Below are 16699 nucleotides of genomic sequence, written 5' to 3' on the forward strand. Positions count from 1 at the left end.
AACCTAACGGAAGTACATGGAAGAAAAGCTTCCTGTGTCTTTCCTGTACAACTGCCTGCACATATCCACCCCATAAACCTCTCTGGAGGTTGAGGAAGATCTCCTTAACAAGGAGTGCCAGAGGACAGCTGAATTACATCCAGTTTTGGGCAGCTTCCTCCCACTGTGTCCCACTTTCCAAGAGATCCTCAAACCCTCTGTAGAGGCCTGCCTTTGGAGGCAAAGGCACTCAGAAACTCAAGATATATAATCTAATTGCCAAATGGCACTTTACGGACGCCACAATGGAATGTCTAGGTGCTTTTCCTGCAATGGGTATTATTGTTGTTGTTGTTGTTTCATTTGTACAGTTATACCTCATGTTACATTTGCTTCATGATACGTTCTTTCAGGTTACGTCCCATGGCGACTCGGAAGTACCAGAAAGGGTTACTTCCCGGTTTCGCCGCTCGTGCATGCTCAGAAGCGCCAAATCGCACTGCACACCTGGGCAGATACGGCGCTTCAGGTTGTGCTCTTTTCATGTTGCGAATGGGCCTCTGGAACGGATCCTGTTCGCAACCAGAGGTACCACTGTATACCGTTTTTAATCTCAAAGCGATTAAAAATCCAATAAAACAATCCAGGATAAAACAAGTTCAAGCTTCAAGGAAAATGTTTCAGATCTTTCTCGAAAAGGCATTTTGCTTTCCCCAGTCACCAAACTGGCAGTCATGTGGTCGCAATTTGATCCGTGCCAATCACAAAACGTACCTGGTGCCTGGTTAATTTGTAGCTCTGCAGGCAGCCGAGGGGAAGAAGGGAACCGGAAACATTTCTTCTGCCATTTTAGGCTCTAAGATATTGTCTCCCCATCCCTTTGTGCCCTCCACTATGCTTCTGAAGGCCTGCAGTAGATAGGCTGCCTTGTCCCTTTTGAAGTAACTTCAGTTGACCATGTACACCTGCAGACTTTGTTAGTTTGTCCACCTGTGAACAGTGTTCAGGCCCTACCATGTACTCTTAACTAGATTAGACCCCGGCTTTGGGTAGTAAAACCATTTCTCTGGAGTTCTCTGTCCACACTTGTCATCCTTGGGCAGCTGTGTGCCTAGCCATTCTGATGTCCTGCTCCAAGACATTTTGGAGAATTAAAAGGTATGCGCACCTCTGCCACCACCAGAAATGCTTACACTCAGAGCCTCACTGAGGTAGGAGAGGGGCCCAGCAGCAGGCAGGTTTCTGAGGGTCCATTTAGGTCTGAAGCGGACCCTTTGAGTAGCAAGAAATATTTTTCAAGGAAGCTAAGCAAACAAGGAGAACAGTGCTCAAAGCCTTCCCATTTAGCTACAGCTCCATAGCGTTCATGCTCACTCCTGGAAGCTACAAAACTAAGGCATGCTCCATGTGGTATTATATAGCCCCCTTCCCCAGGTTTTGGCAAGGCATGCTTCTATGAAGCGTAGGACAATGCAACCACTCATTACCTGGAATGAAAGGCTCTTCCATGTTGAAATCTGAGAACGCACCATACACGGTGGCTTGCCTGGCTGTGTCCCAGACTTGAAGTTTCCTTGAGGCCCAGCATCCCAAAACATTGTGCTCTGTATGTTGAAGGTAGCCTTTGGTCTTTGGAAGGTTTTGGTGTGCCAGGTCCTTCCATTGGAGCTGCAGACATCTTCCGTTCCAGGAAGTGACCAGGCTAATGTCACCGTGTGCTTTGCTGAGCTAGAAGGTAGAAAAGGGTTGTATGAAAACTTATGAGAATTCTGTCTTGTATACATAGCTCTGTCCTGATGCAGAGCTGAGAGCCTGATAGGAGATGGAGCATGCTCCTGCTACTTTTGATAAATTAAGACATAATTGTCATTGTAAATGTTCAAACGGCAGCTGACCCTGGCCATTTCTTCTTCGCTTGGCTAGAGTGTTAAGCAACAAATACTTAGCGTTTGTGCAGAATTAAATTAATGTATGTAAAATTAACAATTACCCAGTTTACTGTGTGAGACATGGCAGTCCTAATGTATGCTGGTGGCCAAAGTAATTGAATCACATTGAGTGATTAGCCAACTGATCTTGATAAACAGACCAGTGTACTTTAATCCACTCATTTACTGGGCATATTAATTAAAATTTGACAATGATTCCATGGGAAGAAGTGATTTCAAAAGTAAATCTTAATTTTTTTTTTTGCAACTACACGTAAGTTCCATTTGCTATCCCCAGGGTATACTAGCAGTCTAAGCCTGCAAAAGGGTATATCAAATGCTAATTTATGTGGGAGGAAGACCTATTAATGACCTAAAAACAGGAAGCAGTATACAGCACAACACAAAATTTCTGTTTTTCTATTGAAAGGAAAATTAATTTAATTTTGTTTTTGTTTGGGAAGGAAATGAAGCAAATTACAGGGGATTTTTTTTACTTATGGACTCCTGTTCCTTTTTTGTAATCCAGCCTTATCAGCAGTTCATTAATCCTGCCCCACAGAACATCACTCTGCGGAGTATTACATTGTGTAGTTCACCATAAAAAAACCCAAGTATTTTACAGCTCAGCATTTGGGAAATGAATAATTTTGCACTGTGATGCTACTGATGAAAGAGGGCTATTGTGCTACCTTGATTAGCGCAAGTACAACTCTTACATAAGATTTGTGCTTGGAAAAGCACTGTGATGAGTTTATGCTGATTTTAACACATTCCAGTAGCCTACAGCACATTGATTCACAAAGTCCTGCCAAAAGCAATAAGCTTCATGGTGTACAGCGAAATGTACATAGCGGATTTTGTTTTTGAGGTGAAAACATGGGCCTCGGTTGTTTATTATAAAGATATACTAATTTTATTGCCAGTTTGGCAGCTGCTTTGTACCTTAGTCATTTGCTGGCTTCCTTCCTACTTTCCAGTTGGCTTTGGCTTGGTTTGTTTCAGGGGTGAGATACATGTATGACTGCTATCCATGCAGTCTTGACTTGCATTAATACCAGCATTTTAATTGCAAGTATTAATCTACCTACCCGTCCCCAAAAAGTCTCCCTAACGTAATTTCAATGATTGTTGAGTGTTGGCAGACTGTGAACAAGTGTGTGTGTGGGAAAGCTGCCCACATTATTGTTACTTGCGTTTTCTTTAATTTTATTTTGACAACCCAAAAGTACAGGATGTCGCATCGTACCATATGCAAAATGAAAAGGAAAGAAGTGTTAACACACCAATATAAACCAAGACACCCATATTTCCAGAGCTGCTGTGGATGGCAAATACTGAAGCGTGAGGGACAAAAACCCACCAGATGACGTAAGGTGTTTTGGATCTTTCTACAAGATTACCTTTAGGTTGTGAGCATGTAAGAATTAGTGGGAAGCTGAGCACTACAAGTGCAAGAAAGGGTGTGTTTGGGGGGGGGGAGAAAGGTGGATCCATATCTGCATTGGAGAGAGACATATGAATATGTCAGACAATTGGTTCACCTAGCCCAGGGGTGGCCAGCTCCCAAGAGACTGCAATCTACTCACAAAGTCAAAAACTGGCAGTGCTCTACCCCCTTTTGCGGAGTTCAGGTGAAAGCTGTTGAGCTATTTTGGGGAAGGAAAGCCCCGTTTTTTGGGTTCAGGGCAAAGTTGTTGAGGTTTTTTGGGCAACCCAAAGATGTTGAGCTTCTTTGGGGGGAGCCAGTGATCTGCTGTTAGGTCACAATCTACCTGTTGGACCTGCCTGATCTAGCCAAATATTATATACACCAGTGGACAGCAGCTCCAGTGCCTCATCCAAAAGTTTTTCTGTCTACTTGAGATGGCAGGGATTGAATGAAGGACTTATTACACGCTTTATCCCTGAGCCATGGGGCTTGCCATCCAACCTGCACACTTATTAAAGCAAAGCAATTATGTTATGGGGCTTGCTAATAATTTCATACTACTCCAGAGTTAAAACACCTCTCTTCACTGAAGTCAATTTCAATAGCTCCATGTAAAAAGAGTGGGAAAGGAACCATATAATCTTAACAAGGTGATTAGTAGGGTGCTAGCTTTCACAACTTGGCAATTATAAAGGCATTTAAATTACTTTCCTATCCACCTTTCTTACCGGAGTACTAAGAGAATTAATTAATGTTTGGGAAGCCTTTTAAGATAAGTGTTGATTAGCGTTGCCTCTTAGTTTAGTAAATGAAAAATGAATGCAAAATAATATATGTAAACAAACACCCAAGCCCTTACCCCATGCTTGAGTTTAATTAGCACCATTAATTTTGCCTCTGATTTTAGGCTTTCCGGATTGGGTGTGAGTAACCCTTGTAGAATGCCTCTACGCATTCAGCAAAAATAAATAAACTTGTAAGAGGCTGTACTATGTTAGAATGCTCCCTTCATGTAGAATTCCTTGTCTGCGGAAAACTAGTACAAAGCGGAAGGTAGAATAAAACCCTTCGCATTATGGCAGTGTTTCCCAACCACTGTTCCGCGGCACACTAGTGTGCCGCGAGATGTTGCCTGGTGTGCCGCGAGATGTTGCCTGGAGGGAGGCGGGCGAGTCGGGCGGCGAGAGGCGGGGCGGCGGCGGCGAGGAGAGGCCGCCCAGCGCGGGGCTCTCGCCATCTGCCTGCCTGGCTGCCTGCGAGCTCGGCGGGCAGCGCCTCCGTCCGCAGCGCCCGCCTCGCGGCTCTCATTCCCTGCCAAAGGTCACCCAGCCAAGCCGTGCTCTCCTTCCTGCATCGTTTTGCTGCCTCCTCCCCCCCACCCCCAAAGCTTGGAGGTTCCCCGGCAAGGGGGAGGGAAAAAAATTGAAACTTACACTTTCGTGCGTCCCTCCCGGCGTGACGCTGCGCGCTGACGTCACGGGGCTGTAATGGTGGTGTGCCTCGAGATTTTTTTCATCAAACAAGTGTGCCTTTGCCCAAAAAAGGTTGGGAAACACTCCATTATGGCACCTTTCCGAATAAAGAGTGAAACCAGAAGCAGCAGAGGGGGCAAACTATTTACATGTACAGTGGTACCTCAGGTTAAGTACTTAATTCGTTCCGGAGGTCCGTTCTTAACCTGAAACTGTTCTTAACCTGAAGCACCTTTAGCTAATGTGGCCTCCTGCTGCTGCCGCGCTGCCGGAGCACCATTTCTGTTCTCATTCTGAAGCAAAGTTTTTAACCTGAAGCACTATTTCTGGGTTAGCAGAGTCTGTAACCTGAAGCTTATGTAACCTTGAGGTACCACTGTATTTTATTTGCGCTATTTGTGTGTGTATGTAAACACACAAAGACACAAACACAGAGAGAGCGAGAGAGCTTCGAGTGAATTGGGCTATACAGACATGGGTTTGCAGTTATCTGCCCTTATATAAATTGTGCTTTCAGCTCATATGAATATGCAATAACAATCATTTTAAAAATTGCCTGGTTCATTTGTCACACTAAACCATAGTTAAGCATGATGAGAATGAGCTGCAGCATGCATCTTGCTCCTTCTCTTTTCCATAGTTGTGGCTTCAAGGAGTTAAGGGAAGCCTTTGCTTCTGTTTTTGCCTAGCAGCAGCATGCAGTATCATCCAAACCAACAATCTGTGGTTAATGTTAATGATGGTTTGTTTTAAACACACTTAAAACACACACACACACACACGCTTAGCAGCTGTTTACAGACCAGTTATTTTTTTAATATTACATTTTTATTGACTATGCTTATTCTCCTTTAGCACATGTGTTCTACCCATCAACCAAAGCGCAGTGCATTGTACATACAAATATACAGAATCCCAAAAGGGAACACCAACGAGAGAGCCATTGAATATGCAAAACCATATTTTAGTAAAAATTGAAACTTGACAGGTTTGTAGAGTTCAGAGCATTAATTGACTGGTAATTAATAAAGGAAGCCCAGGCTGGACAAAGCCATTGCACTTTTGCCTTTCTTCTTAAGTTCTTAATATCACTTTTTAATTTTACTGTAATGACTTGCTCATGCAAGTTATGTCGTCTTAGTGGTGATTATTATATATAGTTAAAATTTTGGTGGTTTGCCAGCTGTGGGCCTCTCTGGAGAAAATGGATCTGGTTTCAGTTACATATCCTGGTTACCTCCAGACCAAATTTCTGAAATGCTGTCTATGTGGAGCTCCCTTTATGAAAGACAGTTTAGAAACTTGAACTGCTACAGAATGCAGCTGCCAGGGTGCTTGAGGCCAGGCATTCAAATCACTGTTGCACCAATTCTGTACCAGTTGCAATAGTTAGCTATTTATTTGTAGGCTCAATTTAAAGTGCTGTTTTTGGATTTTAAAATCCTGAATGGTTTGGGACCAGGGCATTAGAGTCACCTTGATCTTCATGAGCCTGCTCTGAGATCAGCCTTGAAGGTCTTGCTCTCTGACCCACTGCCAAGAATCATACCTGGGGCAGGGTCTTTTCGGTGGTGGACCCACATCTTTGGAATCCCCTTCCCAGATGGCTTGTATGCCCCCCTCATTGGTGGCTTTTAATTGGATTTTAACATTATTTCCCAGAGTAGTAAGTCTGTTAGATTCTTGCAGAAAAATCAACAAAACGTATTTTGTGTAGTCCGCAAAATCATAATACAGTGGTACCTCTGGTTACATACTTAATTCGTTCCGGAGGTCCGTTCTCAACCTGAAACTGTTCTTAACCTGAAGCACCACTTTAGCTAATGGGGCACCCCGCTGCTGCTGCGCCATCGCCGCACGATTTCTGTTCTCATCCTGAAGCAAAGTTTTTAACCCGAGGTACTATTTCTGGGTTAGCGGAGTCTGTAACCTGAAGTGTATGTAACCTGAAGCGTATGTAACCCGAGGTACCACTGTATATTTTATGTTGTTGCAAGATGGTTGGTTGTTCTTTAAAATATTGTTATTTTGCTCAGCTTCTTATTGTTCACTTTATTTGTTTTCATGTTTTAGTTGTTGCTATTTTAATTACTGTTTTTGCTTTTAATGCCTTGTTTAATAAACCTTATTTATTACTCTTAAGTTGGCTTGTGAAAGTTTTATCCTCAAAGGCAGGATGTAAATGCATTAAATAAAATAATAAATAGCATTTAAAATATAAGTAATGGAGCTTCAGTAAGCTAGTACTGTACTTTCCTTAGCAGTTTTATGGATGCTAGTCCAAAATTTTGCTGCAGTTGGACAAGTAAATCACATCTGGGGAAAAATAGGTTCTTTTTTAATATTTCCAGCACAAATTGCTGTACACAGTTACTTATTTCATGTACGTAATTTCTTGCGATAATATATTATGTGATGATTAAATTGAAATAGGTTTCTCTCATGTTGGTACATAATAATAATATTAAGATTATTATTACAAACATATTCCCAGAAATAAAAATGAATGGCTGTACTAAGATCTTGTTCCCATTTATTCACATAATTTCCGTTTGATCCATTTTATAGTGGAAATCCCAAAGCTTAATAAATTTTTGATGCAAAGTATTTTTTTTGGCATCGAAACCAACAGCTATTCAAAAGTTACAAGTTTTTAAACCAAGGTGCTGAGTGATTATCTAATTCTTGTTCAATATTTTTAATGCCCAAGTTTGATTTGAACAAATCTGTATGTCTATGAAAATTATGTTGTCGCCAGAGCTTGAAAAGAGCCATTATTAAAGTGACGATTTTAAATGACTGCTAGTATTGGTGATTCTGTCTTGTGCAGATTTCCTCAGATGCAGGTCCCACTGAGATCGGAGACACTTATTTCCAAGAAAATGCATATATCGGGTGGGGAACTGGCCCACCTCTCAGGGGTCACTTCAGCAGGTTCCTCTTTTGCAGCCACAACTTGAACTCAAGCTGTTTCTACAAATGAGGAATCTCCCTTTGCAGACATGGCTTGAGTCTGCAATGTGCAAATTTTCCTTCGCATTCCCAGCTTGAATGCAAGGAAAAGCCAGAGCTACAAAGGAAGAACGAGGAATGTATTTAAAGTTGGTGGGAGTTTCTGGACCATTTCTGTATAAAATTACAGGCTTAGGCCATCTCCATTTCTTTCTTTCTTTTTTACATTTTCCAGTTTAGATAACCCTTTGTCACAGGCAAGGAGGAGGTACTCCATAGAAGAGAACATTAGGCTGTTCCTGCTGACATTTGTACACAAACTTTACAGTCCAAGAATAAGATATAGCCATGCCAGTTTCATATCTCTATGTGCATCTGTGTTTGGCCAACTTCCTGCTTTAAAATCTTACAGATTCGGTCTTATGCCACATAACATCGGTCTTGAAAGTCCTACATTGGCTCCCAGTACGTTTCCGGGCACAATTCAAAGTGTTGGTGCTGACCTTTAAAGCCCTAAATGGCCTCGGTCCAGTATTCCTGAAGGAGCGTCTCCACCCCCATCGTTCCACCCCCATCGTTCCACCCGGACACTGAGGTCCAGTGCCGAGGGCCTTCTGGCAGTTCCCTCGCTGCGAGAAGCCAAGTTACAGGGAACCAGGCAGAGGGCCTTCTCAGTAGTGGCACCCGTCCTGTGGAACACCCTCCCACCAGACATCAAAGAGAAAAACAACTACCAGACTTTTAGAAGACATCTGAAGGCTGCGCTGTTTAGGGAAGCGTTTAATGTTTGACAGACTATTGTATTTTAATATTTTGTTGGAAGCTGCCCAAGAGTGGTTGGGGAAACCCAGCCAGATGGGTGGAGTATAAATAAATTATTATTATTATTATTATTATTATTATTATTATTATTATTATGCGAACCAACACATAACAAGAAATATCAAATATCCCGTTCATATGTAAAAGGCAGCATGCCTCTAAATTTATTTATTTGTTTGACAAAAATTGTATGCTGCTTAACTGTAAACAGATCACAGATTAAAATACACTTCACACGTCTTGGCTACACAGAAAAGGTTTTAGCAGGAGTCAAGAGCAGTACAGGAAGGCACCTGCCTCATGACAATGGGAAGTTGTGCCAGTTGCTGGAAACTACAAATGGAGAGAGTGTCACTCAGGTCTTGCCTGCAGGCTTCCCCTTGGCAATCTGGTCGGCTGCTGTGAGAACAGAATGCTGCGCTAGATGGGTCATTGACCTAATTCAGCTCTTCTTACATTCTGACCCAGGGGTTAGAACTCAGTGGGGCTTACTTTTGAATAAGCATGCATAGGATCACACTATTAGGTTATTGTGTTATGAGACTGTCTAACAGAGAACAGAGCTAATTTTTGCTTAGCAAAGCACCAGTTTGAAGTTGTGGGCTGTCTGCCATTTCAGAGTGTTCATAATTTAGGTTTTGTCCTGTTACTCCATGGGTACCAAGGCACAAAGTACTGTCAACAGATGGTGGTTTCTGTAGCGAGGACTGCTTTTTTTCTTTTTAAGTTTGACGCTTTCCAATAACCAGCGTGATAGCATGCAGCTATTTTAAGGGGAAGGAGTGGATATATCAATTAATCTGTTAGATGGTGCTAATTTTGTAAAAATATTTTATTACCAAAGCGTTTGTATTTTGACAACTTAGCACTCCATATGGTCTTAATGTTTTAAATTCTAAATTTCTACCTTTTAGGGAAGGCAGTTTCTGTATCAGTTTGTCTGTCATGAAGCTCCATTGCAGTGCAGAGCATGTTCTAGGACTCCTGCTCCAAATAAAGATAGTACAACATGATAACGGAAGTTGTTGCTGTTTCCCAAGACGCTGATTGTTTAGTTGGCTTTCTTAATACTCTACTCAGTATGGGGGGGGGGAGGGAGAGAGAGAGAGAGAGAGAGAGAGAGAGAGAGAGAGAGAGAGAGAGAGAGAGGTGGAAGGAAGTTTGAATGAGATGTGGTGGAAGCACTTCCTAGCTGACCCTATTGCTCCATAATTGCTACATCGTCTTTACCATTGGTTCATGTGGCCCAAGTTATTGGGTGTCAGTGTGAACTGTAAGTTTGTCCTGGAACACACCCAGTGCTGTCCTTTGACTGTACAGTGGTACCTCTGTTTACGAACTTAATTCGTTCCAGTGGTCTGTTCTTAAGCTGAAACCGTTCTTATCCTGAGGTGTGCTTTCGCTAATGGGGTCTGATCATCTAATGTTCTCATTGAGATACAAGCAGTAGACTTCTAGGAACCACAAGAGTTTCCTGGAATTTTTTTGAAAGTCAGTGTCTTAAATGAATATGACTCTATGTGCATTCAGCTTAAAATTGTTCTAGTTTCTTCAGTGTGTCTGCATTTACCGGATGATGATTTTAACAGCAGTGTGTGTGTGTGTGTGTGTGTGTGTGTGTGTGAGAGAGAGAGAGAGAGAGAGAGAGAGAGAGTCTACTAAAATGCTGTGAAGCAGGGGTGGCCTTCCAGCTGTTGCTGACCATGGCTGATGCTGGCTGTGACTGATGGAAGTTGGGGTCCACCTAAAGCGCCACAGGTTCCCCACCTGTTGTGTGCTGAGGGTTTTCTCAGGACAAGTGACTGCTGTTGGAAGTGCTCATAAAATTGTTCTCCAAAGAGTGGGGCTGGAAAGTAAAGGCTTCCTGCTGGTTAAGCAAAGATTTTAACAATAATTGCAGTTGGTGTGTTGCTCATGTATCCTACTGATGAACTGTGCAGTAGGGAAATATGGTAAAACTCACATCAAATTGACCATCTAAAATCCACATTTGAAAATTGTCATATTGTACTTTTACTATTTTTTTGTTGGGAGTGGCTGGGGCAGCCCAGTCAGATAGGAGGCATATAAACAAATTATTATTATGATTCCACCACCCATCTGACTTGTGCTGAAAGGTGCTTTTCACAGCTTCCATTGATGTTGTAGTTTTGTTAGATATAGAAGTATTTATAAATCTTGCCCTCACACCTAAACTCGCTGAATTACTTTGGAATTGCTCTAAGAGTGGGCTAATGCTACTAGCAACAGATACTAAGGTTGAATTTTTGCCTTCAGCCATGTGGTTATATGACATTCTGCTGCCTTCTGTCTTTTGGGGAAAGTACAAAACTGCATCCCTCCTACAATGGTTTGGTTAGCATGTCCCATGATGACCTCTGCTATTCACAAGCAAAGGTTATCCGTGGTTCATTGCTATTGTTTGATCCAATTAGCTTTTATTGACTGAGAAGGCCTTAATAGGTTTCATTTATGTACCTTGGGTTTATTGCAGTTTAGTCCTCTAAAATCCCCAGGAGGCTTCCAGAATAACAAAGATGTTATTAATGAGATGTTAAAGGAGTGCAAATTTTAGAATCGCATTAACAGATAGGTAAGTGGGTGTTCAGAGCTTATTGTACCTCTCAGTTTTCAGTTCTGGCAGTAATGAATTTGGTTGTTCCAAGTGAACAGCCACATATCTATCTCATGCTGTTCTTTGCATTGGGTGTTTTTGTGTGTGTGTGTGCTGCTTTTATGGGTATGAATGTGTTCTAAACTTCCTAGGTGCATAGATAGTTCATTTGAGCAAGGATGGGAACTTTTATATTCCTGGAGAAGGGCAGCTCTTCTCCAGACCTTCGGATGGAGTATAGAAATGTTTGTGTGTTTTATGCAAAACAAAACTCCTTCACAGATTGTCACACTCTTTAAAGTCAGCTTCACTTAGCTTTGGTTTAACAACAGCAACCCCTATTAGATAAAAATTAACAGATGACAAGTCAGTCAGGAGTTAATATCTCCCACACACTTAAAATGTAATGACAACTGCACCCTGATAGCATGAGGGAGATAGGGAGGAAACAAGCCTTACACAGTTACTGATTGGAGCAGATCACCTGAGTAGAACTTATATACCACTTAGAAAATACATAAATAGCCAGTATATAAATTATTAAAAATAAATAAGTAAAATAAGAACAGAACGGTTGTTTGAGGGCTTTATTTCTGAAGCCGGGGCTCTCCAGAGTTTTCGTTGTTCCAGGGTCCTATATGCACATTTACTTCTGAGTAGGCATGTATAGAATTAAAGTAAAAGAGCATATGCACTTGAGTATGTGCAGAATGCTTTTCTTTTCTGCCTTAGAACTTTTGGATTGAGAGATTTGTTGCGGGAGTAACCTTAGCAAGTCTGAGCTTTCCACAAAATGGAAGGAAGGAGAAAGAGACGGAGGTTGTCTCATAGAATCGTAGATTTGGAAATGACCACGAGGATGATGTAGTCCGTTTCGGGGGCCGAATCCGGCCCGCAGGTCGGTTTAATCCGGCCCCTGTGGCAGTTCAATCCTAAAAAAAAGCTCATCAACTATGGTTGGCCCTCATGGCCCTTCGCTTCATCAATCTGGCCCTCTTTGAAAAAAGTTTGGACACCACTGATCTAGTATAGTGCTGGACTCTTTCACCCAATGTGGGGCTCAAATCCACAGCCCTGAAATTATGAGTCTCTAGAGAGAAATCTGTATCACTCCCTTCCCTTTCATTTTGCTTTGGGATGCAGGAAGGAAGGAGAAAGGAACCATGTTGCTGGGCTCATCTCTTCCCACATCAGCCCAAGAAATGACCCCAAATGACCCATGTGCCCTGTCCTTCTATTCTCTTGAAACTACAGAATTGTGTGTGTTAAGTTGTGGGTGAACATATCAGACGACACAGCGATTCTTCAACAGCTCTTGTTTATTCACAGGCCAGGACAGAACTGAACAGAAGGGTTCAGTCAGCCTGCTTATATAGAGCTCCAGTACAACGTAACTGTAACAATTTTCTAAAACTATCCAATCACTGAACGTCACTTTCGATCCCTTATTTGCATAACTATCTACAGTATCCCGCTGCTGGCCCAGGGTGAGAACTTCAGTACATAACAGTGTGTGTGTATGGGGGAAGGAGAGAGTGAATTGCAAGAGAGTAAGGAGCTGGTAGAGCAGATCACCCCTGCCACCAACAGAGAAAGATGTGGATTTCTCTTCCATTCTTCTTATGTCAAGGTGAGGAAGCTTTCAGTCCATGAGGGCCATATTTTCTTCTGACATCTTCCTGTCATAGGTGGGTGGGGCTAGAGGCAAAAGCCAGCAAAGCAGCGAGTACGAATTTTACCTTAGTACAGTAGACTAGTTTCTATGTGCTCTCACACATCCCTCGGGGCAAGTGAGAGGCATTATCAGAGCTCAAGGACATATTCCAGCCAGGCAGATGCGCTCAAAGTGGGCTGGTGAGACATGTGGCTTAGGAGGACGTGCTTCCTATGGAGAATCCCAGGAGGGATGCATTTAGCATATCTGTCTGAGGTTCCCTACCCCTGCCCTATGTCTTAAGAGCCACACTTGGGCAACAGGTGGGGATGGGGAGACGAACCTGCTTCAGAGATGCCTAAGAGATACCTAACTTGCTGTTCAGCCCAGCTTCTATACGCTTGGCTTTCTGTGATTCTATTCCTTCTTGGGATGGAGGGATGCAACAAAGGCTGCAAACAGCAGCTCAAAACGCAGTGGCGCTCTGTTGGTTTGCTCTGTCTCTTGGTACCAAAGAACTCAGGAAAGATATGGTTCCTTGTGGGGTGTAATCAGCGGGGAGTGGGACAGGAGAGGCTTCTCTGCCCTGATTGAGATGGTTTCCAGTTCACATCAAGACTGTCACTTTGGGCAAGGGGTAGTAAAGCTTTCCTGTTCTTGACATTTTCCAGACGTGAGTTGCTCCACAGCTGGTAGGTGGATCAAGTAGTGGTGGTGATGGGGGAGTAAGGCACGATTTATATCAGGGGGAAAAATGTTAAAAGCAGATGAGCCTCCTCCATCTCCTTGCACTATGGATCCAACCCAGCCCATGTGTTTTTTTTATATAGAAATGATCCCTGTACCAAAAATAAAAAGATGTAGGAGATTTTGTTTCTTATCTAGTTTCTCCTTCCCTCCCCGGCTCCCCATGTCCACAGCAGTGACTCTGCACCTCAGGCTGCCTGCTTAGCATTCAGCTGGTTGCACATTGTCGGCTGTTTTGGGCCAGTTCCCCATCCTTTTATCACAGCACAGTTCATCTTCTTGGCTGTATGGGCCAAGCCAGTCTAAGATAAAAACATGGCACATGCGTCATTGTTTTTGACCTGCCATAGCACACCTTTTCCATTGTTGCCTCCTCTCAAGGCCTGTTTGGTTTGCTCTTGTATTGCACTGGCATGCAATACTTGCCACCTTTTCCAGAGCCTCCCTCCCTTGCCACCCAGCATCCTGTTCTTACACTGGCCAATCAGATGCCTACGGGAAGCCCACAAGCAACGCATCAGTGCCACAAGACTCTTCCTTTTGCTGGATGCCAGCAGAAACTGGTCTTTCAGCATTTCTTGGCTTCAGGACGCAAATGGGAGTTTACCAAGGAGCGGGCTGCTGATTACGCGACTAAGGAAGGGCAGTCCCATTGCTGGCAGACCTCGGGTGGCTGTCAAGTATGCTGCTGCGCTTCTGCAGGCACTGCTGCACCTGACCTCTCACACTCCAGTTGGCTAGAGCTGCTGAGGGAATGCCCACTGCCGCCCTGATGTCCTGCTGTTTTCTTTTTGCTCACTGTTCTGTGGAAGCGACCCAGGATTTCTTATTGTGCAGGCTGTAGGATATATTTAAGACCCAAGCCCTCGCCAGGCATGCTTCTGTGTTGAATCAGCGGGGGGAGAGTGAGGACAAGCATGATAGCTCCCCCTTGGCAATGACTGTTCCCATCATCCTCCATGAGTCAGAGATAGCTTCTGCACAAAGTGGAGCCCTAATTTTCCACCTAGATTAATGCAACATGTACAGATGAACCTAGAAAGTGTTTTTATTATTGTGTTGACACACTATGCACAATTGTTTTGGTGACATATCTATTGTTTTCCACAATAACTACATTTTAAGTAACACAGCATACAGTTTAATTATATGCCTATAGCTGAGTTTAATTTTTGATTATTTTTAGAGTCATCCTGGAGAAGAAAGCCAGTGTTCCAAAACCACATGGAAGTGTAATAAATCTTGGTGGTTGGCAATTCTTGCATTATTTCTTTTTGCCTTTTACTTTGTTTCTGTGCCCCCTGTTATTTACCGTATTTTTTGCTCTTTAAGACTCACTTTTTCCCTCCCAAAAAGTAAGGGGAAATGTGTGTGCGTCTTATGGAGCGAATACAGCCTGCGCAGCTATCCCAGAAGCCAGAACAGCAAGAGGGATCTCTGCGCAGCGATCCCTCTTGCTGTTCTGGCTTCTGAGATTCAGAATATTATTTTTTCTTGTTTTCCTCCTCCAAAAACTGGGTGCGTCTTACAGAGCGAAAAATATGGTGCTTATCTATCTATCTATCTATCTATCTATCTATCTATCTATCTATCTATCTATCATCTATCTAAGACAGGAACTACCAGAGACACTCACCAGTCTACTGCAGATCTTTCCCTTCAGAAATTATAGTGTGCTCCTCCAAAGCCTTCAGTATTTTTTTCCTACTAACACACACCATGGCAGACCAGAATATGAACCATGGTTTTATGAACCAACTCCTTCACCTCCAGGACAATGCAAGAAAGCTTATGTGGAGTTTTCACGTCCTGATTCCATTCCTCAATACTGTGAAGTCTTCCTGGCATTTGCAGGGAAACTGACCTAGAGATGGGGCAAGGAACCATTTCCCTGCACACTTGGAATTCTTTGCACCTCCTTTCCCCCCCTAAAGTGAGGTCGTTAAGGACTAATATGCTAGGAATGCTGAGCGCTGTGGTGGAATGAAGAGGCTTTACAATCACATACATTTATGTGGTTGTGTGAAAAGTGGTGGAGCTACTTTTTAAACAATATTGACATTAACATAATTATTAGCCATTAATAAATGTATCGGAAATGCAGTCACTGCCTAATGGCTGAGGATTTAATTAGCTTGCCGTCCTGCACAGTAGACCTAGCTAATATGATCTAGCTTAATATAGAGATGTTTGCCTTGCACAATTGTTCAATTCGGCTTTAAAAGGGGATTAGGGAGATTCATTGAAGATGAGTCTACCAGTGGCTACAAGCCCCAGTAAATGTCAGCTTCCTAAGCTGCTGTGTTGTTGTTGTTGTTTTATTTGTTGCTAAATATGGCTTCTTCTTTGTTTGTTTTCAGCCATTAAGTATGCATTTGAAATCAATTAAGATCACAGAAACTAGATTGCGGAAGGTTTCTTTAAAATGCACACAAGGGACTGAGAGATGTGGGCAATTTTAAAAATAACTTTCATTTATACAGAAAACACGTTCAAATCGATATATGACTATGTTTTCTGATGAAAACATTTAGCCATTGGCTTGGATTCTTCCCTCCCCACCTGCCTGCTTGCTTAGGTCAACTGTGATTCCCGGGGTGCGGGGGGGACTGTTTTCAGATAGGGTCTTTTAGCAGCCAGGATCCAATGTCTCACTGCTTATCCCCCCAGGGCTATGCCAACCATAATCCTGGTGCATTGAGCTCTATGTATCAAGGGTGCTGCCAGCTCTGCAATACAGGCCCATCTTTAGTTGAGTCCCCAGTCTGTTGTCTCAGGGCGCTAATGTTGGTCCACTAGGCCAGTGTTTCCCAACCTTTTTTTGGGCAAAGGCACACTTGTTTGATGAAAAAAATCTCGAGGCACACCACCATTACAGCCCCGTGACGTCAGCGCGCAGCGTCACGCCGGGAGGGACGCACGAAAGTGTAAGTTTCAATTTTTTCCCCTCCCCCTTGCCGGGGAACCTCCAAGCTTTGGGGGTGGGGGGGGGGAGGAGGCAGCAAAGCGAGGCAGGAAGGAGAGCGCGGCTTGGCTGGGTAAGCTTTGGCAGGGGCAGGGAATGAGAGCCACGAGACGGGCGCTGCGGACGGAGGCGCT

The 16699-nt window shown here is 43.2% G+C and overlaps 1 protein-coding gene across 3 annotated transcripts in view; it reads left to right on the forward strand.

Moving 5' to 3' along the window:
- TBL1X (transducin beta like 1 X-linked) overlaps window positions 1-16699 on the forward strand; it is a 133543-nt gene that overhangs the window by 9913 nt on the left and 106931 nt on the right. The window lies entirely within an intron of this gene.

Source organism: Podarcis bocagei (genome assembly GCF_964188305.1).
Source record: "Podarcis bocagei genome assembly, chromosome: 6".
NCBI lineage: Eukaryota > Metazoa > Chordata > Lepidosauria > Squamata > Lacertidae > Podarcis > Podarcis bocagei.